General features: G+C 32.4%; 1 pseudogene; it reads right to left on the minus strand.

The window, feature by feature from the left end:
• Positions 1-160: 160 nt before the first annotated feature.
• Positions 161-24,544, minus strand: LOC149542529 (serine/threonine-protein kinase Aurora-2-like; annotated as a pseudogene).
• Between the last annotated feature and the right edge of the window lie 3,184 nt (positions 24,545-27,728).

A 27,728-nucleotide genomic window follows, 5' to 3' on the forward strand; every position in this document is an offset into this window, starting at 1 on the left:
TTTCAGACTGGCAAGAAACACTCTATACATATCTAGCGATGGTCAAAAAATGATTATCATAAATCAATACTAACTTACAAGAATCCTCCAAGAGGAAGGCTACAAGTACATAGTTCAATTGAATCCTCCTCTTGGAGGAAGGCTACAAAAAATACATAGTTCAATTGAATGGTCTATAGATACCATCAGGATCAGCATTTTGAACAATCCATGGATGTTGTAAAAGCTTTTGTAAAGGTAGCCTCTTTGAGGAATCTTTCTGTAGTAGCTGTGTAACCATGATAAAGTGTTACCATGATAACTAAAAATTTATATAAGTAGTGAGATAGACATATCTAACAAAATTGTCTTCAGAATATCAAGGAAACATATACTAACTTGAGATATTAGATCTTTAGTTGTAGCAAAAACAAGTGGCTTTAAAGGAAATTTCAAATCCACTTTTATGATCCTGCATAAAAAAGCTAGCCATGGTCAAATCCATGCTTGAAATAAGCAAATATAAGAACCCTTCAAGTATAAGGCCTAAAACAAAATATATATATACTAAGAACTGAAACATAGTATGGCTTCTTAGACCTTTTGTAAGTGTCTAAATTCTCTTTTTCTTCAAAAGGAGGAACCCCATAAAGAAACTCATAACACAAGATCCCCAAACTCCATGTGTCTACCCCAGAATCATGCTCCCTGTTTTCCACTGGAATAGACATTTGCAAATATGTAAATAATTGAGAAGGTGGAAATGAAGAGAAAAGTAAATATTACACACTAACATACCCATTTCAGGAGGTAAGTAATCCAAGGTTTCACACATTGTTCGCCTTCTATAAAAAGTGTGCATAGACCAACAAAAATTGGCAATTTTCAGCTCACCCTGACAAGTGAATTTGTTAATAATGTAATGATCATAAAGACATCCTTGAAAGTTTAAACTAAGCATCCTTAGAAATATATTCATCCTTGGCACTTACCTATATGCCAATTAACAAGTTCTCTGGCTTGATATCCTGGTGTATGACATGCTTTTCATGACAATATATCAAAGCTTTTGCAAGAGACACAATGTACTGTACAAAAAAAGAGTCAATAGTTTCTAGACTAAAAAAAGAAAAGTAGATTATAACCCATTTCCAATTGTACTTACAGTAGCTAACCACCTTTCACTGAAGCATTTACAACATTGGAGCTATTTGTAGAGCTCACCTTTTGCATCATATTCAAGAATAAGATAGATCCTACTCTAGATAAATTGATGAATCAAAGAATCAATTAAATAAATACTAGGGAAGGCTTTGATGAAAAGTAAATGTCACCCAAAAGATTAGAACATTGCAGGATATGCACCTAATCATAAAAGTATCCAAACAATTGAAGTATATTTGGATGGCAAAAATGACTCTGAATTTCAATCTCCCTATGCAACTGGTGCTCTACCTATGACTGCTAGAGTTGGTTCTTGAATAGAATTTTTAAAGCCACAACAAATTTCTCTATTCACACAAGTGAAAATAGCTAGTGAATCATTAAGTGAGTCCTTCACTAAAAAAATTATGACATTCGAAATCTTACTTCTCTTGCCATATGATAAATGTGAATCATGCATTAAACTTATCATGTCCATTGGTTGTATATGGGAATCTCACTATTTATGCTAAAAGAAAATATACGAAACATTTTTTTATGGATACAAGAGAGAAAATATAACCCTAGGGCTGGGATCTAAGCTACAGGGATGTTAGTGTCACATTGTGGAGCACCCCTCAAGCATATTTCTAGAAGCATTTTTTTAGAAAACAAATAGGGATCCAAGCTATAGGGATGTCACCATGGATTGAGGGTTATTTGTTAGCCCAGGCCCCATTCTGATAAGATGGCCGTGATCAGCTTGTTCAAAAAATCTAAAGCCACTAAGGCTGAGACTAGGTTTGGAACTCATTTTTTGTTGATTTCAACATGGGTATGGAATTGAGTTTCAGTTATGTGATAGCCTATATAGATTAAGATGGTCATGATCAACTTGTTAGGTAGAATCTTAAACCAATGAGCCTACTCAATTTCAAAGTAACATTCCCCACAGAATCACAAAAACACTAAAAGATACTAGCCAGTCTTACCATTGGATTTGAGATTTGCATAATATAGTCCAATTGATCGGATGTCAAGAAAAAAATGCACTGGCAATAATTGAAAACTAAAAGTGAGCTAAAAATTTGACTATGGTTGAATCAATGAATTCTACGAAGAGATTTAGACTTTTACTGACACTGCAATTTCACCTATAGAAATAACTTGTTACATAAAATCTAAAACCAATGATGCCATGAAAAGAACTCCATGTGATTTGCCTTTTCTTTTTGTCAATGTCCACCTGGGCGGGGATTGATTTATGTGTTAGCCTAGGCCCCTCATACTGATAAGATGGCCATGATCAACAAATTCCAGATGAAACAACATGCTTTACCTTACAGACCTAAGGAGTGCACATCTAAGTATTGCAAAAAAGCCTACATATCACCAATGAGCATAAGTACTAGTACCACACATAGATATGGACACAATTCTAACAAAACTTAATTTTTTAAAATACACCAACAATCCAAAACTAGTCTATAGGTCAGAAATAAAATCGGTTTCAACCCACATAAGGAACAAACTAAGCATTATTTCACTGATCAACCATTTGACTACAAAATCATGAGAGATCAGACCACTGCCAGTTAAGGCATACCATTTCCAACAAAAAATTATAGTGTTGAGGCATGTTTAAATTGTAAACCCTCCTAAACCATAAAGAAACAAAAAAAAGAAATAGAAAAAAAGAAACAAAATACCCAAACTTTAAAATTCCTTCATATCTTAGCTACCACAAGCACTTTGTAGATAGAATTTTAACTTTCCTCTTCGGCTGGGCAAGATAATATTGGCATAAACAATAGATAGATGTGAAGACCAATACATGGATCTATTTGCACTGTGTACTTGTTACAATAGAGATCATAAATAGATGTGACCAATTATATTTATATAATATAATTGTTAACATTAGTGGATAGCTGCACAACCCTATTTGCATTGTGATACTTGCTACAACATAGATCATTTGTGATGTATCTGACATCATGGATAGTTGAAAGCACTATTACATGAATATCTTATGTTTCAACTAAGAGTTTATTTGTAGATTTAGTGCACAAGCATATTCTTTACAGTGCATGGTCATCTTCAACTGTTATATTTTGAAATGAATGTGCCAAAATTTGGTGTTAAATACATTTCTATATTCATATCATATTTTGTAATGTGCTCTTTAAGTTCTTGTCATAGAACTATAGGCAAGAGACTATTAGTATTTAACTTGTTATTAAAAATTACTTTTCTAACAAATCATATATAAGATATTTGTCCCATTTCAAAGTTTTTTGACTTAATTTATAGTCTCTGGGCTGACCAAGCCTACTCAACCATACTCTTGAGCCAAGTCTCACCAAATCTTAGCAAGTACCCAATTAAGTCCTACTCCAAAATTTTTGAGGCTTAGGCTTTTCCTGAGCCTTAAGACTAGACAATTTTGATACATGAACATAACAGCCCTAGTGATTGAAATTTCAAATCTTGAGAGTTAAGGGTCATATGATATGAATAAGATTTGAATTATATGATAAATTGATAGTCAAATTGGATTTTTATGTTCTTTAAATGCTTTGATTTCATTATTGTGCTTAATTATAGGGTTTTTGTTTTGTTGATTCAGTGGTGAGTTTTTATATCAATTCTATGTTGTGTCCTAAGTTTGAGTCAAAAATTGGAATGCCAATCAAGTCTGAGTCCACATCTTTAAACTATTCCTTCTTGTGCATTTTAGATACCGAGATAATTTACATATTTGATATTGAACAAAGATCTACTGACTTTTACCTCAAAATCTGTGGTTCAATCATGACTATGTCATGAGATTGTTTTACATACAAGTTCTAGTAAAAATGCTTGAGAGAAATTGATGGAACCAAATTTCTTCATGCATTGACAATAAGGTGACTTAATGAAGAGAAGATGAATATTATCGTTATGTTTCATAAAAAGACAACTAGTCAACAAACTCTTTTTCTTTTTTTAACTGTTACAAGTCTATAATTAAGTACTAGTACAACATAACATACATTTTTCTTACCTAAAAATGTCACATAATGTACATTAACATTTTGATCCACCACCACGTCAACATGTTGAACACTTGGAACATGCTCCACTTCTTCAGCATGATGTTCAATATGCTCTGAAATATTCAAAAAAAGGATACACATCAAATTGCAATTGAAGATGTTAAATTTTATTCATAATTGCATAATTAATTTTCAATAGAAAATGAATACCTCCACCACTATAATGCACATCATGGCCTTTGTCACAAGTAGGTTCTATGGTAGGATATGAAGGCTGTAGTAAAATGTTATGCACATTGTTATGCAGTCAATTTACATTCAAAACTAATACCAAAAAAGAATCTTCTCAAATATTAAATTTCATTTACTTTTCATCTGACCAATTTACCTGTGAGATATCATTTGGTGCACTGCATTCTTGCGCAAGGCTTTCAGATTCTTCGCGTAGGTGTGCAGCCACATCTTTATAGCCTTCCTTCAAGGCAATTTTTCTATCTTCATCTGCAAGCTCCACATTGAATTCTGTGCCCTATATTTTTTTCTTAATATCATCAAATTTCCATGTATGGTTTCATTAAAAAAAAAATTTGCAACATTATATAAAAAAATTAATATGAAATTTCATTGCTCCTACTTACAAGTCGAGACTGGAGATTCATATAGCCACCAGAGCCAAGTTTGTGTTGGCCAAAATTTTCTAGTCTTGCTTTTGTAGCCATGGATGTGTCCTACAATCTATGAAAAATTTCAAACATCTTAGATTATATATTTACAAATATCAATAATTAGTGCATGATTACTATGTACTTAATACTATCATGACATACCTTTTTTTGGCCTATGTTGCTTCATTTATTCTATTTTCACATAACCTTTTCTCCTTTGCATCTTCTATTATTTCATTCCACTCCATCGGTGGAATCATAGGAGGATGGTTGTACTTTGGGTTATCCTTAAGAGCCCTTCTATATTGATCCCTCACAGTCTTTGTATGCTTTGATGCTCTTTTGAGAAGTACGCCAGTGCCAAAAATGTTCTTTCCAAATTTCTCCTCAAAAGATTAAATCAGCTAATTTTTTAATTCCATAGCTTGTAAATTCCACCTTTTAAAAAAAAATAGATTTTTAGATCAATAACTTTAATATATTACAATAAATGGAAGAAAAGAAAATTTATGTAGCAATGATATGAAACTACGTACCTTTTATGTATGGTGGGTCCAAATAGTCTCAATGTCATATGAAAAAGATGATCAAAGAAATCATTATTACCTACAAAAGCATAAAGGTTTTATCAGTCCAAAATGAGTAATGTAAAAGTAAACTAAATTTACACTTTAAATAATAATAAATTTAAAGCACCTGGAAGCTTTTGTTCTTTTAACGAAAACATAGTTTTCTTGCTTAGCAACAATGTCCCTTCATATGAACCAATACTAATCACACAGACTGCTCTAGGAAATGGATCAACTTCAGAAGTATTACTCTCTGTTGCTTTATCAACTAAAACATCAGACAATTAAAGAAGACACCAAATGAAATGAAAGATAGAGAGATGCCACCAGTCACACTTTTATCAAAATTACAATCTAGATGTACTAAATGATGAATTTTATTTTTTATTGCATTCATAGTAGAAAAGAACATCTATTGACCAATGGAGAACACATATGTGAAAGAAAGGAAATAACATTGCAACAATAATAATCAACATTTGCATCATGGAAAGAATCATAAGTTTGGTGCAACAATTAATGTTCAACATTCACAACAATAATGAATACAAGTAAAAAAAAACCTATGCAGTGAATATCATGAAATTGAATGGGGCTACTAATGTTCATTTTGATTGTGAGGCCTAATTTTCAAATTTCTAGGAGACTTCATTTTCAAAGCTTTATTCATATAATTTGTTAATCACAACTAGTATAGTTAGGAAATTTTGTAATAAGGAGAGCAATGAAAAAAAGAGCCTTAGTGGAGGATATTCATATTCATTTTGCTAAGAAATCCTCCATGCACCCTAACAATACTCTTGTTCATTTTAACATTGAGGACATCAAGGCAGCCATGAAGAATTTTCATAGAGATAATGTTATTGGTGTTGGGGGGTATGGGAATGTTTACAAGGGGGTTTTGTCGAATGGATCAATTGTTGTTGTGAAGAGGTTCAAGAATTGTACTCCAGTGGGTAATGCAAGTTTTGTACATGAGGTATAGGTGATTTCCAATATTCGGCACCATAATTTGGTGGCACTGAAGGGTTTTTACATGGCCCCTATTTCGCATTACAATTTTCTCCCTAGTTTCTTAGCACTAGGAAAGGGTTGATCTTCTCAAACAAAACCATTGATTGTTTGATTTAGTTTGTGCATGCCTCAGTTTGTGTAACTGGTTGTATGTTGATGTTGCTATTGCTGTTATTTGCAGAGCAACCCTATTGCCAAATGGCATAAATGCCAAGGTTCTATAAATTGTATTTCTTTTTTAGTTGATGGAGAGTTTCTAGCAATAGTTGGAAGGGATGGTATTACTTTTTTCCAACAACCTTATTTTCATATTTTCTTCAAAGCTTCTTGTGGTGTTTATGCATGATTAGCATTGACCTAATTTTCCAGGTGTTGGTGGATAAGAATCTTGATTTATTGCCTTCTATTTAAGAATATTTGATTTTATAAAAGAACATTTGATATGTGGAGGTAAAATCTATTATGGTGCACTTATATGTTGTGCTTAGAGGTAAAATAACTATTAAAATAAAATAGATATAGTCAACTAGCATTAATCTAAATATCAGTATGAAAAGATTTTGAATTAATTACTAAAAATTTGATTTTCTGTAACAAGCATTCTTTTGTTATCAGTGATTATATTAAATTTTAGCAACATGTGTCAAACACCATTTGGGGTTTGAGAGCAGACAGTATTATAATAACCTAGGTTTTGTTTTAATTTGGATTGGAAGTCTGCTTTAATTGTTCAAAGTGACTATTGGAGCCATTCATTTTAGATGGAATATTTGGCATAAAGTATATCATAATTTGGAAGGGTCATCTTCTATATATTAAATCTCTAGAGTTTGAGTGGAGTAGAAGAAAGAGGGTAGCATATGTTTCCTTATGCAGACACAATGAGTAGTGTGTCCTCTCACTGAGCCTTTTAGGATGTCCTTGGATTGTGAGATCTTCTTTTTTTTCTTATTAATTATCATAAAATGCTCTACACTAGTCTTCCTTTAATCATAAAATTCCTTTGGGGTTATCATTCAAGTTTGAGACTCATAATTCAAAAGGTTTGATTGGTTGGAGTTGAATGGGTATGGCCTATCTCATTTGTGTCTATTTTTCAAGATATGACCAAGAATAGATGCTCTGCTTCAGTCTTCCTTTAATCATAAAATGCCTTTGGGGTTATCATTCAAGTTTGAGACTCATAATTCAAAAGGTGTGATTGGTTGGAGTTGAATGGGTATGGCCTGCCTCATTTGTGTCTCTCTATCAAAATATGACTAGGAATAGATTTTAGCATGGCCACCTTATCTTGAAACTACCAATGTCATGTTCATGATTTGGCTAGGAAAATAAGTGCCATTTAAGGAAGAGGATAAAGTTAATTGTGGAGCTAAAAATAGAGGTGCTAGGAAGGAGTTGTGTCAAAAGGGAGAGTAGCCACCAATTATCATTTGAAAAGCTGCCAGGAGAGTATCCAATAATCATCCATAATATTCTAAGTCAACAATTTGCAATTCAAAGAAGGAATAAGGCTCAAATATTCAACATGAGTCTATGAAACATCTTTCCACATGACATCTAGGAGCAACATCCTGGAGCAATAGGGTAGGAAAATGGTAAGTCAAGGCACAGGAAAGACATACAAGCCAACAAAATTAGGAAGAAATAGAAAACTTGTTAGAAATTTATCTTTAGGTGTAAAATTTTGCAGGAGCCATGGAATGCTTTATGTCAACTTTTTAGGTAGAAGAAAATGTGGTGTATGTCTTGCAGCACACATTTCAAAAATTTAGGAAATGGATGTCCATGTTTGGCAACATCTGATATATGCATTCAAGTTGCCTATGTTCCTATTTGGTTGGCATGCATGCTTCTGTAGAAATTATTTAAGCACTGATATGCTAGTTCATTGTTCATCAACTTGTAGAAATTCCTCTCTACCTATCTCCATGTCTCTCTATGTGTGGGTATATATATGTATGTATGTATGCATGGTGTGTGTATGCATGTGTTTGTGTGTATGCAGGCTTCTATAGACATCATTTAAGCACTGATATGCTACTTCACTATTCATCAACTTGTATAAATACATTACAAAATATAGGAAAACAAGGTTTTACCAATTCTAGTGGGCATAGACGAGGATGTTTGCATGGTCCTTGTTGTTGACAATGCACCAGGCAATACTAGACCACCAACCGAAGTAGGAGTCTACACTTCATCATGAGCTGAAGAATACAATATTGTTAGCAAAGACATTTGCAATGGATAAAGATCAAATTGTATACTAGCTAGAAGTGTCCACACAAAAGAAGGTAAGTGTTATAATGTTGATGAAAACAAACAAAGAAAGTGTTACTTACATGAAGGTTGTGCGCAACAACCCTCACCATGTTCACCATGTGATGTTGCAACTAGCACATATGTCTATACAAGAACACATAAAATTAGAGATCATGATCCATAAGATACTATAAAATATTAACATCTATTAAACTTCTATTATATCCTTAGTCAAATTATTGCTTACCTTCAAAGATTGGATTCTACGATCCAATTCTTTTCTCAGTGCCTCTTTCTCCTCGCTTCTATCACCCTTGATGATAATGTTAACAAGTTCATTAGTGTATCTTTTTTTAATTTTCTAGGTGATGAACACAAGGTCAGCACTAAGGGTGATGTCATGTAGAAATGATGCCCATATTTTAGATCTCATTTGATTAGTGGTCATTCTATCTTTTTCCTATCATTTGCGAGATCAAATATTAGTAAAATTTCATCAAAATAACTCCAAAGCCATAAAGAAAAGAACATAATAATATGATATTTGTTTCTATATTAACATTAAAGATTACAATAATTAATGTTTACCTCCACTGAAGATGTCTGAGATGGCGCATCCATGTCACCTTATAAAAAAATTAGTAAGTCTTAGAAATCAGTAGTGAAATTAAAGTAATAGACTTACTAAAAAAAATATTAATAATAAAGTAGATTGTATATGTAAATAATGTCTTAAGTTAGCCAAAAATTTGGTGTAACTAATCTGTATATGTAAAAAAATATTTGACATGTTCTACTTAATGTTTATATTTGTACATATGGTTTGGAAAGAAAAATTTGGTCATACATGACCCCATCATAGTTGACATTGATCCTACCTGGACATTTCATTGATCATCATGACCTTCATCCATGTCATCATCATCATCGTCATCATCACCATCATCATACTTGTCACTTTGATCATCATCGTCACCACCACCAACTTCATCGCCATCATCATCATCTTCATCACCATCATCATCATGACCATCATCACCATCTTCATCACCATGATCATGATCATCATCAGCATCATCATCATCATTATCACCATTATCGTGAGCATGACCAAAATTATCACCATCTTCTTCTTCTTCATCACTGGGTAACTGTCATTCCTAATAATCATTTACTTCATCTTGTGCTTCTTCAATATCTTCTTCTTCCATCACATTATACTTTACCAGCCTTTCTCTTGGGTCATGTCTAACAAAAAATGACCAACCTGGTTTGTATGGAACACCAAAGTAAACCACTTGCTCGCATTGGTTTGGAAGAACATAGGACTCATCTCCAACTAGCTCAAATGACCTTGTATTATTCATAGAAAATCCACTATCATGTTCAATAATAGTCCTATCAGGATCATTTCAATTCAGTCATAATGTAAACCATTTGATGACAAATAGAACTATTTTGAATGAATTAAATTTGCACTCAAGTATATTATCCAAAATGCCATAGTATCAATTTTTAGATTGTTGAGGATGTATGTTAGTTCTAGATGAAATATTGGTGACCGCAAAGACAACACTTATCCCAGAATCACATGTTTTTTTCATTTCATCTAACCTTTTTGTGCAAAATTTATAGTCATGGTATTACATAGCTTTGCGGTGTTTGACCTAAAATTACTCAAACATGTCAAGATTATTTGCATCGATCTAGGAGTTAGTATCAAACTTATGTCTCATGATTAGTAATCTTATGTGTACCTTTATATATCTTAAGCCATATATTAGATCAAGTACCATTGGCGTAACATTGGGATCTCCATTATGATGAACTTCTTTAAACAATGATGCAACACCGTCCCATGTTAATGAGCAATCATTTTCTTGAGACTGTTCAATTCATACCGTCATCCAATCAAAGATTGTTTGCAATATACAAATGTAGTGCATCCCACTCATGACCAACTATAAAGAAGACAATTACACTAGTTAGAAATAACTTATATATATATATATATATATATATATATATATATATATATATATATATATATATATATATATATATATATATATATATATATATCGATGATGGATAATAATTATTAAACTACAAAAAAAAACTTATAATTCCCTCTCACCCTACTCAATCTACCTTTCCCTGTCAGGTACTCCCCTTCAAATTTTTCATTAGAGTTGGGATCCCAAATGCGATCTACATGGATATCTGCTACAAACTTCGAAATATATTCACTAATGTACACCATGGTTTGGTATACTATATATCCCTCTATCATAGAACCCTTAGGATGTGCTCTTTTTCGAACCAAGCCCTTCATAAATTTCAAGTGCCTCTTAACCATCCACATTGACCTAGTTCGTACAAGTCCACACAATTCAATCTCCTCATCTTGATGTATGAGGTAGTGTTCTTAAGAATTGAAAAAGGTTGGAGGTAAACACTTTTGCATTTCACACAGAAGCTATGGAATTTTTCTCTTCCAATATTTTATATCTTTTTTATCAATTTCTTTAGATGATAACCACCTAAAAGAGATTCAATAGGAAAAAACACATAAACAAGATTTCAAATAAAATTATACAATAGATTTCAAATAAAAAGTTACAAATCTAAGAAAAAACACTTCTAACCTTATTTATTTTTCAAGATCATATATAACTTGTTTAATATTGTTGTCAAATTGGTGTGGAAGGGATATAGGTAGTATGTACTACAATCATTAAAAAATTATCATTTTAATATATTATTAAATAATGTAATAGGTAGTACATTCAATTTTACAAATATACTGTAAATAGAGAACATGACTTACCTTGACGAAGGTATGCCAATCATGTGTTTTCAACCTTGGCCCAAAATCACCTTTCTTTGATAGAGGAGTACTTATATTTACAAAAAATCCTATTGGAAATTTTTTTTTTTTATGACTTCTTTTAATGCATCACTTTGTTGCTCCATTTATAACCAAGGAAGGGCACTTGTATTTATGCAGTCTCCATTGCTATTTGATTCAATGAAATCTTTTAGTGCATGATTGGATTCATGAATGTTAGTACAAATTTTTGCAATTTGTTCTCTAACACGCCTTCCATCCAACATTTTCCATAGTGTCTCTATTACATTCTTTCCAATATGCATAGCATCAAACAAATGTATGATTGGGAGATCCTTGTAGTATGGTAACCTACTAAATTGAGTAGGATAACTTTTCATTCCTCTAGGAAGTTGGTCATTGATGCCTTGATGACCTTTACGAGCATCAATTATAGCATTAGTAAATATAAGACAGTATCAAAATACAAATTTTAAACTTTGGACAACAAATTGGATATTACCTCAACGATTTAGTTGATTGTATTCCAAATTTCATAGATGAGGTGTCATTCTTTATGGCATTGTTGATGTCTCTTCTTTCTTATTAAAAAGATTTTTTTTGGCAATTTGATACCTATGATTATTGTGGAGAAAGTGCCTAAACTCATCAAACACCTACTTTCCTAAACTTTTTAAATGACGAGATGTCATCTTTGGTCCACAAATTAGACATGCAAATTTTCCCTTTGTCTAAAGACCTAAAAGATCATGTACAATTATCATGTGCAGCTTAAGCACATGATAGTAATGTATAAGCACTATAACAGACCAAAAATGTGTGATCTTAACAATATAATATACCACAAAAATGAGTTAGCCCAAGGGCATCATGTGTTGTCCATACAATCATTGCATGGAATTGAAATTGTCGATGTCTTATCCATCTAGAGATGTCATACATAGTGATGCCATTCTATAACTTCAACAACTCGTCAATTAGGGGCTCAGTATACACGTTCATATCTTTAACTTGGTACTTACCTAGTAATTGAATGAACATAAACATTACATAATTATTATGACCATTTTCATGCACTATTTATAAATTAATTTAGATAACTATAAAATTAAAAAATACCTAGCACAATCATTGACAACATTATGTACTCCCTCTTTATGGACATCCAAGGAGGAATGTTATTGTTAATAACAAAAATAGGCCACACTGAGTAAACAGATCTCATATCTCCATATGGATTGACATCGTCCGCTACCAATGGAAGCTTCAGATTATGAGGTTCTTCTTTGAAGTGTGACCTTGTTTCTTGTATTTGTTTAAATGCAGAACCATCAGCAGGCATTCACATAATGTCATCTTGACTTCTATTGCATGCATGGTAATCCATAAATTGTGCCAAGCTAGTGCACCTAAATAATCGTTGAAGATGTAGAATAATGGAAATGTACCAAAGAACTTTGTGAGGCACCTTTTTCATTATTTGATCTAACTGATATCTACTAATATGACAATTAGGGCATTCTATTGTAAATTTATGTTGTTTATGATATAGAATGTGATAATTGGGACATGCATGTATTGTCTAATACTTCATTCCAATCTGATTCATAATGTTAGATAATTCTTGGTACAAATGAGGCAAAATGTTTGATGTTGGTAAGAAAAACTCACTAATCAACCTACAACAACAAATGTGCATTGTTAATATAATGAATAGTAATTGTATACTAACATTGAAGATGACAAAAATGGCATACTTTAGCATATGTGACATTGCTACATTGGATATACTATTCATAACCTTTAAGTTCACCAACAACACTATAGCCAAGAGTAGAGTTGTTTAGGAGCCTTCGTATAAGGGCTCATGTGCCTTCTCAAGTAAAGGTATATCAAGACCATCATCATCATTATTAGACTCACTAGTACCATCATTGTGAGCCTCTTCATCACCTGCCCCAATTATATATCTTCTTCAATCATTTCCTCTGGCATATTATCATCTTCTTCCATGGGAGTGTTATCCTCAGCTTGGATATTCATATCTCCATGTTTCTCTAATAGGAAATCCACATTTAGTAATGGACAAAAAGTGTGGCCCCCTTCAATGTGACCATGTTGCCTACAATGACTCTAGGCTATTGGAATTAGAATTCTTCAATTCTTTAAACCCTTACACTTTTTGCAAAGACAATAACATTTATTAGGTTTTCTTTAGAACTAAGCCCACAATGCAGTCATTGTCTCATTATTTTGTTCTGGGTTCATATTGTCAGGTGTGGTCTTTCTTCATAGGAAAATATATCTACAAATAAATTGGACATGTTGTAGATAATGTTTATATCTACACATAAGGAAATTGTTGATTAATATTTTTAAATGTAACTAAAATGATCCTACAATTTTAAGAAGGCCTAGATGTTTGCAAAATGTGGAGTTATAGATAATATATCGTAATTATTTGCAAAATTCCTCAAAGAGATGTCACAAGGTGAAAGTTACTTAGGTACTATCAACAGCATGCCTTGACTAATCCTGATAGCAATGACTAATGTGATTAATGCATCAACTAATGAAGATGACTAAAAGATTGAAACATATTAATGTATAGCAATGTTTTTCTCTAGGAAATATATGCTCTTTAGTAAGATATAAAAGGAAATATGAATTAGATGTGATCTATGTGTGCTCCAGGCAGATGGACAATACCTTTTGAAAATCATTCAACAGGGGAAAGCGTGTTCTTAATAGGTATATTTATTCTTTATATGGCTCTACTCTCTAATTATAAATAATATACTTATTTTCTCAATCAATACATCAAATTTACAATAGCAGTAGTCAGCATTGCATGGTGGTCATATTGGTGGAATACTTTTTGTAAATATCAGAAATTCAAAGCTATAGTACAAAAATTGTTTGTTATTTAGTTTCAAAATTACTCCATGCTTTACTTTAAAATAATAAAATGCTTTTCACAAAGAACCTGTGCAAGTAACCAACCTAGTATGACTCCTAATTCTCATGTAGCAAAGGACAGAGCTTGTGCAAACTACAAAAGCTAATCCTCATATTTTATTTGAAGGACAAATTAGTTGGGTTTTCATAGCAGTAAAATAAAGCAAACTGTTTGACAAAATTTGTCAGAGTTCAGGTTACAAAAATTTCAATATGAAACAGTGTAGTGTCCTACAATGGTATCAAAGCACAAAAAATCCTGCCAGCTTGTGTGTTTTGATTCAGTATTGGAGATGGCTAATGTGGGAATAAGTCTTTTAAACAATTAAGTGCAATAAATTGTTCAGAGATGTTAAATCTATACCTTCAAATGAGGTTCTTGAAGTGTGTATTATGCTCTTCCGTTTGGGACCCTAGAAACTCTCTACAAAAATAGCAGGTGGTTTTGATCATCCCACAACAAAAGAGGACCTAGGATGTCAGTATGCAAAAAATGTTTAAAATAATCTCAATTGCATTGCTTTAGTTTGAAGAAAATTAAATTTGGATTGAGAAATCTACCTAGCCCTTGTGTCAATATGAAAAAACCTTAAGAAATTTTGTGTAGTTGTCCTTTGAGAGGCCTTGTGAGGACAAATACTTTTAACTATCATTCATATGTAAGTGGTAACATATGTGCTCCTCATAGCTACAAGATCAAGGCCTCTTCGAAACATAATATCTGCAGCCCTCCTAAAAAAAGATACTTCAAATCATTGTGTAAGCAACACTTGTAAATCATTAAACTTTAATTTGTTTGCTTGGTCATTCTACTTGCATAAAAGAGACTGTGTTCCTAACAATGCAAGAAGGACTTTGTAGCTTACACTGAAGTCTTCTTTCAAGAGTTTGGAGATAGAGTGAAACACTGGATCACTTTAAATGAACCTTATGCATACGCGGCTATGGAACCATTGAAACCATGAACCACAAAAAAAATAGTCATTGATTCATTTCACTCTCTTACTTTATAGGAACCATTGAAACCATTAAAGTCTGATAGTGAGTTATAATATTTAAACCATACTTGGCCACTATACAAGCATAAATCAATACAAAGTCACATTCAGCAACCATTATCAGTAATAGGTATTAACTCTTCATTATAGGACTTCTTCATTATAGTTCAAATGATTTGGTTGGGAAAAGAGACACCAAAAAAAATTACTAGATAGAAGCAAACATGTATTCCAAATACTTCAAAAAAAATGAGACTTTATGTAAATACAACCATGCATATATTTTTCCATGAGCATTCAGATAAAGGAACTCAGCAGTTATACTCTAAGAATTCTCTGATAAAACAACTTATTCTCTAAATTCTATGATAAGATACATTTACTAATTACATAAATGAACATCAAATAACATAATTTTTACAATCTACAATGTTGAAACCTTGTGTTCCTAAATATGGATTTCTTACAATTTATAATACTGAGAACTACTACTTCTAAATTCAATTATATATGACATTTTTAATTTATGTTTCCTTATCCATCATCAAAATATAAGATATGTAAGGAACTCAATTAATTACAGACCCAAATACACTAAAGCTAGAAAAGAAAAAATTGTAATGTATATATAGGAAAAAATATAGAAAATTTATGTGCTACGATATGGGCAGTAGATTACATAAAGCTATGCTACTACAAAATGGAGTCCATATCAACTCAGGAATGCCACCTTCCTCTAATAGATGAGGACTCATTTGTCTAATGACTAGGAAGAAATTTAGAAATTCTAAACATCCATGAAGGAAATATATGTATTTAGCATGTTTTACACTATACAAGAACTCCATGTAAGTATAGCTTACTTCTAGCAAGGAATCTACAAAAAAATTTGCTAAGAATATAAAAGAAAAGTCATCAAGAGCTAAGAAAAATGACTAAATCCTCCTCCACTCTCCAAAGGCATGAAAACACCACTACAATGATCAATCAACTGAGTCTCAATTATGGAAAACTCTGGGAGCATTGAACCAAATGCATCGAGCTCTACAATTCCACCAAAAATCCCTACAAAATTATCATACATATTCATCCCATTGCCCCAAAACACTCTGTCTTAATTTCTACAAATGGGTTCTAGTTGAATGGACATTCTATCTGCATTGAGTTTGACCAAAAACTATGATGATGACCTTTAGTGGGAGGGGGCTTCATTATAGGACTTCTCAGTAATAAGTAATAAATATTTTCTATAGTTAGTTCATTCTTCAATTGGAAGAAAAGGCACTGAGGACTTATAGTATGTAGGTATTCACAAATCACTAATCTTAGTTTATGTTTAAAAGTATTGATTACCAACAAATTATCCTTACAATATCCTTCTTTTTGTGTTGGCATAGTAGGGTTAGTGGAGGAACCTGACTGAGTTGTAGGATAAATATCAGACAAAGACCATAAGTAACCAAGGCTAGTAGCTGAAAGCTTTCATCTCTCAAATACAGCTAAAATAAATTTGTATTTTTAGAAATTTGTTGTTCCTGTTGATTGTAAACTTCTAAACATTTGGCTAAGCTATATTATCCCTGTTTAAATTATTCTCTTGTAATTTTCTTTTGAAAATGATTAAGATGGTTTTCTAGCTGCATAGTGTTTAAAGTGTTTAACATCTTTTAGTAATTTTGGATATGGCATGGATATCATGATTCATGATAATGTTGTATCTACACGAAAAGGGCACTATTACAAAAGAAATATTTTTGGGGTATAGTTGCACACAATATCCAAGCCATATCTCAACTATATCATGTCCACATCCATATTTGGTACAATAGAGAGGGGATTGGCATATCATTTAACCTTGCTATTATCTCAACCTCAATTTAAATAGAGAAGAGAATATTCTAAAACAATCTTTAAAATGAATATGAAATATCTATCTATTTAGCCAATTTCATATCTCTAATAATTTGGGATACTTTAGCATACATGATAAATTTTTCCACTTCTCCCATTTCTATGTGTATGGTATTATATTGTTGCATAGTTTTTTAATTGCATCTTGTTTATTTATTGCACCCTTTGTAACCAAAAAATAGAAATGTATACAGAAAAAAAAAATAGTGAATTCCCTGGTGACCTTCAAGAAACAAAGAAGCACAAGAATGTCTGTGCAAAACGTATAATATATTTGCATTGCCAAGAATTTCTATACAAAAAGTATAGAATACTTGCATAAAGAACTAAGTTTTTCTGCAAAGAATGACTGAAAATACCTTGGAAGATCTAAAAAAAATCAAGAAATGTCAAATAATGACTACAAAAAAAATTTTAGGTGCAATGACAAGTAACACATCAACACATGCAAATACACTTAAAAATGCTATTAGGTCGTTCAAAACATGAATCGGAGTGGGCTTTTGACAACCTAAACTTTCGCATGCCCTTAATAATGGACGTGAAAGATTCAATTCAAAAAATGAATTTGAATTAAAAGAAGCCCCTTCTAACGATGCAAAAAAATCATTCGAGCCTTTCTTATGACTTCCAGTTTCTGCAGCTTCAGTTTCAATATTTGTCTGACATGAAAAAGAAATAAATTTCAGCAAATTTATCCTCAATTAAAAGCTTTCTTAGTAGATGAAAAAATAATCAACACATTTCTAGAGAAAAGAAAAGATTTACACCTGGGAAATCATAAAAAAATACTAATCAAGACCTTCCTCTGAATTTCAAGTTATCAAATTGAACTATTTTGTGTACAATTACAAAAAATAGTACATAAAAGGAAACAAAGCCAAAATAGAAGAAAGAACTTTAAGACACAAAGAAACACAACAATAATGAAAGGGAAATGATTACTTCAAAGAAAAGCAACAAAATATTTTGCCCAAAAATTAAAATAAATAACAATAACCAAAATAAGAACTTTAAGACAAAGAAACACAACAATTTATCTTGGGAAACCCCTTCAGCTTGAGGGATAAAACCCAGCCACACCAAAAAATATCTCTTTTATTAAATAGAAGAAGTTTGAGTACAATTTTTTCAACTAAATACATGATTATCACACATGAGTACAATGTTATCAACTAAATACATGAGTACCATTTTCTTCAAAAGCTTATTCTAGAGCCAAACTCTTTCCTTACCTAACAATTTAATCTTCACATTTTCATATTTTTCCTATTATTGGCATTATGAAGCCAATATTCTAGATACATTTGCTTTGTGAGACTCTTATGCCTATAATTGTATGCATTCAGATTATTTAAAATGGTGCAGAATTGGCAACATCAAGCCAACTTTGTAAAAAGCATATTACTACTTCTATTGCAACATTTGAAGGATTATATAAAGCTACTTGTAAATATAGTGTATTTTTCAGCTAGTAAACCAAACAAACCTTACTTGTGCAACAGTTTTGGTGACAATAAAGAGATTTTAAATGATAAGCCAACAATGAGCTATATTTTGTAGTAAAGTGTCAACTAGGAGCTCAAGGTCAATGGCATCCTACACACTCCATTCAAGCAACTCAGTAGATTAGTGGAAAGGTTATAATATCATATTGCAAACTCAATAATTTGGTCCTTGAAGCATCAATTGCTCATCTATTCCATCACTGTGCAGAATATAAACTGGAAGATATTGAGAAGTGCCTTGAAAAGTATCAGATGATGGGATGATGTTTCATTTGCTTGGAACTATAAAAAAAAATAGAATATCTTAAAAATTATAGGTAATGTCGAATAGATCAATGAGAAGCTCCATCCAGATGAGCATAATTCCTTTTCCTTATGTTTCTAGAATATTCGCCCCTAATTTTGTTATGGACCTTGATTTTCAATGTGGTCATGTGCACTGTTCCACGAAGTACTATTTCTAGGCATCCATAAGGCATATATACTACTTTATGATGGCAAATGTTTCCCTAGGTGTGTCATCTCTTACATTCATTTCTTGGTGTGATAGTACAAAAAAGGCATTGGCATGACCATGTTGTAGGATCTCTTAGCTCCCCTTCAGTAGACCTCCACAAGCTTTCCCTTTCACACATACCACTTGATACCTCCCAGTATACTTCACTTTCCCTCCCACCTTGCCATCTACATATTTGACCATGGTACTACCAATACATACAAACTAAAAATTATACAAGCTTACATAGCAGCAAAAGAAACATAAAATTTTCATTTTCTTCCCCTTCTAGGATATTTCGAGTAAGACTCACTTGTTCTTGGTGTGGCCAATACATAAAGCTCAAAGTTCAACATGTAAATATTATCCCATGGGAATCTTTACATGTTGCCCATTGAGCTCAAAGTTCTACGGTCCATAGACCAAGAGGCAAGGAAAGAGCTCATTGTTATTGCATAGAGGATCTATGATAGAAATACTGATAAAGATAATTACAATCTTACCTTTCTTGGTGTTGATGTATGGATATTCAAATTTATTCTTCAATGGCAATTGTTGATAATGTGTATTATGAACCTTCAGGTTAAAAAAATCTTGGGACTACAATATATGTTTGTACTTGATATGTTGCATTGTCTCCAAGTTCGCTGAGCATATATAATACATGGAAGAGTCATGTCCCCCCATAGGGGCATGACTCTACAACATTTTTTTTTTTTTTTTTACTCTCAAAAAGACGTCAATGATGATTTCTTGAATTTATTTCATCAAGTAGCCTAGTAAACCATAAAATTTCAGCATGCTTTCCTTATAGGTCAATTGTGACGAAGGAGGATACGCTTGACATAATTATACTAATACTATGTTGGTACGAAGAGAATCTTACAAATGCTTTAAATGTAGGTGTTGACTTGAATCCATTTCATAAATATGTTTGCCTCTAGAATTGTCTCTCTAGACCACATGGGACCACAATGATAACTTCAAATTATAACCATCCTCTTAAATCCTTCTGGTGGATGAAAATTTTTAGGGGTTGATTTGAGTCTATTCTACACATCAACTTATTTTAGCTTGAGCTTAAATAAGTTATCGATGTATAATGTAGCTAATGTATTTCATGGCATTTATGGAGCTCTTTACTATATTGCAAGGTACAAAGTATTCAAGAACATGAGATTTGGGTTGAGAAATCAACATACACAATTAAATTTAACTAGAAATTGAAAAAAAACAAAACAAGTCATAAGTTCCATAATACTCTTATGGAATTTTATCACTACCCTCTCATCTTCACATAAGTTCCATAATACTCTTTGTTGGGTGATTTATATGAAAATATCTGCTAGACATTTGAATAGGACTTGGTGTGGGGTTTTCCAACAAGATTTAGACATCATACCAAGACATGTCTACCTCCTCTGATGTAGAGAATAAGACACTAACATTGGCATGAGTTATCCATTCAACCGAGGGTCAAGTTCATCATTCTGAGTAATTGATACTAATTCTAAGGTAATATGAATAATATAAAATAGAAGATATAAGGGCATTCCTATTTATATTGCTGAGTATAGATAATATCTCCAAATTACAAGTTTTAGTCTTCCTGAGTAGGTTGAAATGGAGCATCTAATAGCTGGACTGCATAAAAACCTTAAAGATAGCTTCTATCCACAGTGAGGAAGATCTACAATATGGACCAAGTTCAGAGTTTCAATAAATAGTGATATAGGAAATATTTTAAGGTTGAAACCTTAATTTTTGTGTTCTATTCTATAGGACAACCATACATGATGAATAAAAATTGTTATTACCAATAATATCATTGAATGAAAAGGCTCAGTTTCATAGTTGCACTACTCTTTCTCATGAATAACTAAAGGAAATATTTTTATTTGTAAACCTTAAACATCAAACCAGAACATATAGCTTAAACTCTACTTACTGTGGTTTAAAGTCTGTATGAGCAGTGACTGGATTCTTTATTTGATAAATTTTTTTGACATTTTTCATTAAAATGTAGTTATGACATAAATAATGGAATGCCCACTACTTATTTATTTCCAATCTTGTATAATACATTTCATGTTGTGAACAAATTCTCACAATTTCTTAAAACATATTCAGTATTTGTTCTCTCCTACAGTTGATCTGATATCTAAACACTTATTTGATGATGGTTTCCTTTAGGTTAACAAATGCTTTCTCTCATATAGGAATTTCACCCTCTACTTAAACCCTTGGAGGCTAAAATATAATTTAGCATTCACTATTACACATGGATTGTATGCAACTATTGTGGAATACTTTCAATAGATGCTCCTTTGCTGAATAATTGATGTATGAACTATTTGAATTCAATTTTAGGAAGAAAAGTATTCTTTTAGTAATTTTTACTTCTCTTCATTACCACCGTATGAATCCTACTCAAATGCTTCAATTATTATGTTTACAATTTTATTTTTATTACCTCAATATATATACTCATACTAACCTCACTGGCAAGCATTTTACTAAGTGTTTGAATTTTCTATAATAAAATTTTAGAACACTATCAACACTAACACTAAAACTTCTCTCATCAAGCATAGATTATTTCAAATTTAGAAAAATAAACATAGGTTTGAAATATTTTACTAGGATAGCTCACGATATCATATCTTCTATCTCAAATTTTGACCAAATTTGGCACCGTAAAGTTGAAATGGAAAACCTAACTTGTAATGTCCCAAAGGCCAAGGTTTAGCATACTCCCATCCACCATGACATTTGCACTAAAGTTGTCAAACCCTGTTGGCATGTAGCCCCGACCAAAAAATACACATAGGTTTAAAATACATACGCTTTCAAAAGGAAATAAAAATACTAAAATACGAGATTCAAACATTTATTTACTTTGCCTCCACCAATGCAGGCCAGATTCAAGACTCGGTCAGGAAAATGTTGCTTGTAGTGTAGGAAATAAGCACACAAGTCTTCTGGTCCCAACTTAACAATGAAATTAGGCTGCAAAAAAAAGCTTTTTTATTTTAACATAATGAAGCCCATGTTGGTCAAAATTTTGATCAACACGGGTATGTATTTTTAAAAAAAAAGATATATTTCCTTGCATATTCTGACCAATTTGACCCCATTTTATTAGATGGTCAAAAATATTGGTCTAAAAATGGGGTCAAATGTACTAGTGATCATGATGGTTGGGTGACCCCTTTAATACACCTTATGATGTTATTTGAATCCCCCTTCAACCATAATTTTTTAACTCCTGTGTCCAAAGCTAATTTCACTGTGTGGCATGTAGCACTGGCTTTTACATAATTATTTGTCTAATAACCTAAAGGGTGGGAAAAAGCTACCACCCCTCCACCATAGATATTTCTAATGATACCTCCACAACCCAAAGGTCCAAGGTTTCCTTTAGCTACACCATCAAAATTTTCTTTATGTCATCCCTCAGTAGGGAGCAGCCATTTCACCTCCTATCTTTTATTCCTCCTATCCTTATCTTTCTCCTTCTTATTACCACCATTTTCAATATCTCCCCCCTTTCTAACTTGGTAATTTTCCTTCATGCTTCTATATATCTTTTCCACCAAAACAAAAGCAAGTTCCTCTCTATGTCTAAAGATTCTATTGTTTCTTTCCTTCCATACTCTCCAACAAAAATGAGGCAAAGACCAGGTACTTAAATCCTACAAATCTATGCCTTTAAGAATACTACTCCATTGATAAAATAAATCTAGTACATTATGTGGCTTGCACCAACTTACACCAAGGTTCTTGGTTAAGCTATCCCAAATCTCCCTTGAATAAAGACAATGGATAAAAATTTGATTGGCCAATTCCATTTGATGTTTACGTAGTATACATCTATTAGGCATATAATGTCCTCTTTTGATTAAATTATCCTAGGTAAGAATTTTTTCTTGTAAAGCCAGCCAAAAAAAAATATTAATCTTTGGGGTAAGACTAGGTACCTAGGCTTTAGCCTAAGGGGGCTTCTCATTTAAGCTCCAAAGAGAGTTATATCCCGATGCAACTGAGTAACAACCATTAGGGTTGTCTCCTCATATAAATTCATCCTTGTTGTTATTAAGAATCATAGAGTTTAGCATTATCATAACCAGCTTAAGGTCATTTGAAATGAAAGATAGGTCTCTCCAACCCCAGTCTATTCTATAATCACAAACTTTCATACCAAATTGCCTAATGCAAATATTTGACTAGTTTTCAAAGATAGGATTATTTATAATGGGGCCTTGAATCAACCAACTATCATGCCAAAATAGAATGTCCTCACCATTACCCACTTTCCACTTAATCTTAGCTTTGGCCACGTCCCTTGCCTTAAGGATTCCATTCCAAATGACAAATCCATTTGGGATGTCTTCATTATTGAGCAAGAATAGAATAGTAGATATTCTGACATACTTATTAACAATAATATCTCTCCATTCTCTTGTACTATTAAAGATGTGCCAAATCTATTTAGCTACAAGGGCCTTATTAAGATGTTTTAATTTCCTAATTCCCAGGCCCCCATAGCAGTTAGGAAATAGACATTATCCCAAGCCAAAAGGGGATATCTCTTCTGACCCTCAAGGCCAGACCAAAGAAAATCTCTCTGGATCTTTTCCATTTTGTCAATAAACTTAATCGGTATCCTGAATAGACTTAGGGCATACATCAGGAAGTTCTGAAGAGTGGATTTAACCAAAAGACATTTGCCTACTTGACTAAGAGAAGCCCCTTACCACCCCACTAGCTTCTTGTTGAATTTGTCAAGAATCCCATTCCAGAAAGAATTAGGAGGCTTAGTTCCCATAGGGAGACCAAGATAAGTAGACGGAAACTTTCCCACTTCACACCCAAGAATCCTCGTAGTTTTCCTTTGTCTGTCCTTTGGAGTATTAATGAAGAAAATATAGCTTTTCTCCCAATTCATAAGCTGTCCTGATCCTCTAATATACATATCTAGAATATCCTTCATCACTTTTGCCTCCTTAGCAGATACCTCCCCTCCCATAATAGTATCATCCACAAACTGTTGATGAGAAAAAGAATTACTCCTCAAAGATGCTTTGATCCCTTTAAGTCTCGCTTCTTGTTTATTCCTCTCAATCAACCTTCCAATACATTCAACCATGATAATGAACAAAATAGGAGAGAGAGGATCCTCCTGTCTTAACCCTCTCAAAGGTTTGAAAAATTTTGAGGGAGCCCCATTTACCAAGATTGCAAGAGAAGAAGTAGAAATAAGCTGAGATATAAGTTTGCAAATTTTTTGATCAAAGCCAAAATATTGAAGCACCAAACCAAGGAAAGTCCAGTCCACCTGATCATAGGCTTCAGAAAGATCTAGCTTAAGAAGCATACCTTCTCCTTTTCTACTTCCATGGAATGAATCACTTCATGAACCATCATGATAGAATCCAATATCTTTCTTCTAGGGACAAAACCCATTTGTTGCTGAGATATAATCAAAGGGAAAATTTTAAGAATTCTAGAAGTTAACACTTTTGAGATAATCTTATAGAAAGAGTTACAAAGACTAATAGGTCTAAATTTATCCAAACAATCAGCCGCAGGAACTTTAAGAATGGGGACCAAGAAAGTAGAATTGATCTCCTTTAGAATGCTTCTTGCTCCAAAAAATTCTTGAATAGCCTTCACCACATCTTCCATAACCACCTCCCAATAAGTTTGGAAAGAGAAAGTTGGAAAACCATCCAGTCCAAAGGATTTTTCAGCAAGCAAAGAAAACAAAGCTTCTTTAACTTCTTGTGCTTTTGGGATCACCCTCAACATTTTATTACAATGGGGTTGAATAATCTATGGGAGACAAGAGACAATTTCATTATGATCCACCTCCGATAATAAGGGATCCAAGGAAAGAAGAGAAGAGAAATAAGAAATAGCCTCAACAAAAATATCATTCTCTCTTGTCAAAAGATCCTACTCCTTTTTAAACTTGATATTTTGTTATTTGCTCTATGCTTAAGAGTAGAAATATGAAAAAACCTAGTGTTCTGATCACCCTCTTTAAGCCAATTGATTCTTGATCTTTGCTTCCACAACTTCTCTTCTTTGCTTATAATATTGTGCAAGTTAGTCAAAATAGACATCTCAACATTCCTATTCAAATCATTATGCCCATCCTGTTGAATAGGGTCCTAAATAGAAATGAGCTTGACAGACAACTCCTCTTTGTCTTGAAAAATATGGCCAAAATCTATCTTATTCCAAACTTTAATCATCCAATTCACATTACTCAACTTCTTAGCAACTGTAAACATAGTTGTTCCTTCCACTTCCATACCCCACCAATAGCATATCCTATTCAATTTAATTATAAGTGTTCTACTTTAATTAAATTAAAAGTACTTCTTTAGCTAATGTACGAAGGAATTAAATGTATTTAATTTAATAAGATATCTCCTCTTTTTTATTATTGAATTTAATTATTCAATTAATTAAAGTTATCCATTTATGAGGTCATATTCTATTTTATTAAATTAAATATTCTCAAAAAGGGATTAACTCCTTTTATAACACAAAAGGAATTAGTTAACTCCTTTTATCACTCAAAAAGGAACTAGTTAATTCCCTTTAATCACTCAAAAGGCAGTTAGTTAACTCATTTTATCACTCAAAGAGGAATCAATTAACTCCTTTTATCACTCAAAAGGTAGTCAGTTAACTCCTTTTATCACTCAAAGGCAACCAGTTAACTCCCTTTTCATGAGGAAGTTTCCTTTATGATTGGCTCTCCTCTTTAATCTTGATCGTCTATTCTGATTAATCACGTTCATCGATCATCTCTTGGATTCTATAAAAGAAGCTCTCCATTCCTCATTATAGAGGTAGAAAATTAAAATTTGTGTTGAACTTATGCTAAAATATCCACTCATTTTCTCTTACATTCTTAGCTTAAATTCTTACATTGCAATCTCATATTAGCTTAAAATGCATTCATTTAGTATAATATGTTTCTTTATTTCTTAGCTTAACAATGCATTCTCATATAGATTAATCTTGCATATTTCACATAGCTTAAAATCCTTCATTCTAGAGGTCTGGTTGTCCACTTCTCATTCTGAGAGCAAAGGCATAATCTTTCTAGTTAGAAGGCAATAGGTCACACTGTTGGATTTACTCAGATGAATAATCTCATATTCATTCTAGGATGATCTCTCAGGTAATGACCATGTTGAAGTGTATGTGAGGATCTATGGCTTGCATTCCACTAACACATTTCTGGCACCCACCATGGGGCTCAAAAAATTAATTTTTCTGGCCTCAATTTCTCTATTTTCTGCATTTCTTATTATTCTATCTCATTTTTTCATATAGCTTTCCTAATTTTCGCATGAGAAATCTCATTTTCACATGAAGACCTAAAGATTTTGTGTCTTCCTCTACACTTTCTAATGCGAAGAAGTGCATAAGCGTATGATTTCTCACACGGTGCACTCTATTTCTTTGCATGGTTATGTGCAAGATTTCACATGAAATTCTACAATAGCATGAAATTTTGCAACAACATAGTTTTCAAGATTACAATTTTGTGATTTTTGACAACAGTTTTTCTCTAAATCATTTTCTTTCGTAATTCTATTTTTATGTAGCTTAACAGTGGTTTGCAAGACATTTTAAAAATTTATTTTTTTAAAAAGTATAAAACAAATTTTGACTTTTTGATGTTTTCATACATTTTGATATTTTCTAAGCTATTTTATGGGTATAAAAAAGAACAAAAAAGTTAAATTTTATTTTCCCATAGTTAAGCTTCTATTTGACTAACGGTGTTTTCTGAAGCATTTTTTTTTATTTCTATTTTTCTACAACATAACCGTGCTTTGCAAGATGCTTGACAAAGACACCCTTTATCCAAACATTTCAAACTTGTATTGATTGTGTGAATGTAGGATGCTTGTCAAAGATATGCATGATGAAGACTTATTTCAAACCCACTTAAACATTGTGTCTTCATTTATTGCTTTTCACAGATAGTATAAATAGGGCTTGTGATCTTTTTAGGGTACAAGACAGGGGAATAGGGGAGTATTCTCTTTAGTACTTGGAGGTCAAGACCAACTGTTAGTTTATGGTGACTGATAAGGAAAGTATTGTACATACTTCATTAATTCTTTGGAGTTCAGGGTAGTGCCGTGAAAAAAAATTTTGGGTCGTAGCTGACATGTGGCCGACATGTTGTAACCCTAAAATGGCATAAAATACTTGTATAAAAGGGCTTAGGGTTAGGTAATTTTAATATAATGTTATGTTGTGATGCAAAATTAGTTCTTGTGGCGGTATTGAGCTATAAG

The sequence above is a fragment of the Cupressus sempervirens genome, chromosome 8, assembly GCF_028749045.1.
Source record: "Cupressus sempervirens isolate cs-2001-9-10 chromosome 8, ASM2874904v1, whole genome shotgun sequence".
In the NCBI taxonomy this organism is placed as follows: Eukaryota; Viridiplantae; Streptophyta; class Pinopsida; order Cupressales; family Cupressaceae; genus Cupressus; species Cupressus sempervirens.